The 2,215-nt window shown below is 42.1% G+C and overlaps 1 pseudogene; it reads left to right on the forward strand.

Annotated features, from left to right (window-relative positions):
• Window positions 1-1,066: 1,066 nt before the first annotated feature.
• LOC131999334 (NHP2-like protein 1) lies at window positions 1,067-1,488 on the forward strand (annotated as a pseudogene).
• The last annotated feature ends 727 nt before the right edge of the window (window positions 1,489-2,215 follow it).

A 2,215-nucleotide genomic window follows, 5' to 3' on the forward strand; every position in this document is an offset into this window, starting at 1 on the left:
CTTAGAAACAACTCTAACTCCCTACATTTTCTTTTGATTTTATCTCTTTCCCTTGATTTCATAAGAACTTGATCTAATTACATACAAATTTTACTTGTATGGCTCAACTCAGGAAAAATAAGTGTTGAAAGCACTCAAGAAGACCTTCATCCTCAACTCTCCAAAGTTTGGGACCACAGGTAAATATATACAGGTTAACATAGGCTATGACTAATAAGAGGAAAATGATCAATATATTCTCCCACTGTCAAGCTTAAGAATCATATCTACAGGGCACCTGGGTGGCTCAGTTGGTTAAGCAACTGCCTTCGGCTCAGCTCTTGATCCTGGAGTCCCAGGATTGAGGCCCACATTGGTTTCCCAGCTCCGTGAGGAGTCTGCTTCTCCCTCTGACCTTTTCCTCTCTCATGCTCTCTCATGTCTCTATCTAAAATAAATAAATAAATCTTTTTTTAAAAATTATCTCTAAATATCAAGGGTTTTACATCTATTTTTTCCAGTTTGGTACATGAGTGAAGGTATGTCTGTACACTCAGGATATGTTTTCACACCCTCATTCCCTAGCTCAGTTCTTCTAAGCATTTCATCTCAAAGATCACATAACCAATATAAGGATACTTTTACACAAACCAACATACTGCCTACAAACCATCCCTCTTCCCCTCTGTCTCATTACCATGCAATTTCTCTTTCACTATTTCTCTCATGGGGAAGTCAATGTGACTCAAAGAGTCCCCCAAGAGAAGCTAATACTGGGCTCAATATTAGACTTCTCTGTAACAACTGTTGATCACTCTCCTGTGTAGCTAAATTATTTCCCATTTTGAAGAATCTTTTGTACAGTTTTGTCTTGAGAAAAGATTATGCACAGAAATTATGCACAGAAATTTTAGAATTTCTCTTCTTCTAAAAATGTCCATCCTGTTGCTGAACAGGCATATAGGAAAGATGCTTTTTGTTATAAAACTGCACCTGTGCAATTCCTCCCATGTGACCTGGTCAACGCAGGTTCGATCCTCCTAAGTCCCCTTGCTCTGAGGGGTGGCAGGACTACAGAAATGCAGATATGACTGAGGGTGATGTAAATCTGAAGGTCTACTCCCTTGCAGATGCCCACCTCACCAAAAAACTGCTGGACCTTGTCAGCAGTCATGTAACTAAAAGCAGCTTTGGAAAGGAACCAATGAAGGCACCAAACCTTTCAACAGTGTTGTCTCTGTGTTCATCATGATGGATACAGATGCTGAGCCCCTGGAGATCATCCTGAAACTTCTGCTGCTGCTTCATCCTAAGGATAAAAATGGTCCCTAGGTGATTGTGCACTCCAAGCATGCTATGGGGTAGGTCAGCAGGGTTTCCGAGCCGGTCGTTGCCTGCTCTGTCACCATCAAAGAAGGCTCTCAGCTGAAGCACCAGATCCTGTCCATTTAGCAGTCCACTGAAAGGCTCTTAGTCTCAACCAGTTGGCTCTGCCACACTCTTCACTGAGTCCTTCCCTTGGCATTGTGAATCATATCCTGTATTTGCATTAGTTTCTCTAGCTACCTTCTTTTGTCATATTCTAGTATTAAATCTGGGTTTTGCATTTTTGTATTATTCTTCTTCTGTTTTATAGGTTGTTATCCATATATTAATCCACCACCCTACACCAATCACCCATTCTACTCTCTCTGCCTTTTATAAAATGATCTAATGCTGAAGACAGTGGCAAACAAAGTGTTGACACCTTTGAAAGACAAGGAAGAGGCAGGACACAGATCTGGTTCCAACGTTCAGGTGCTAACTTCCTGTTTTATGTAGGACATGATGGATGTAAATACCATTCACTTGGTATCCCTTGTGCCTGAAACACAAATCATCCCATATGTGGTTGCTCTCTGGGGGATTATGTATTATTTGTATTCTGTGAGGTTGTTCGGTGTATTCTGTGAGGTTGTTAGGTGTATGTCCAAGTGTCATTGCCAATATACCCCAAATGCCTGCTTTGGTAATGTGATGTTATTTTCCCTCTCCCCCAAGTCCCAAACATGCCCCTGAGGGTGGCACAGCAGCAGCATACCAAAGAGATGTGCTGCAGAATTCCAGAGGCTGCCTGGACAAGTTAGACATGAGGGAGCTGACATAGGTCTTGAAGGAGTCCAGAGTGGCTAGGAAAAAGAGGGTTAGCTGATGCTGGAATGAAGTCTGGGCAAGTCATGGAGACCTGACTGGAAGC

This window comes from Mustela nigripes, chromosome 13 (assembly GCF_022355385.1).
Source record: "Mustela nigripes isolate SB6536 chromosome 13, MUSNIG.SB6536, whole genome shotgun sequence".
NCBI classification, from domain to species: domain Eukaryota; kingdom Metazoa; phylum Chordata; class Mammalia; order Carnivora; family Mustelidae; genus Mustela; species Mustela nigripes.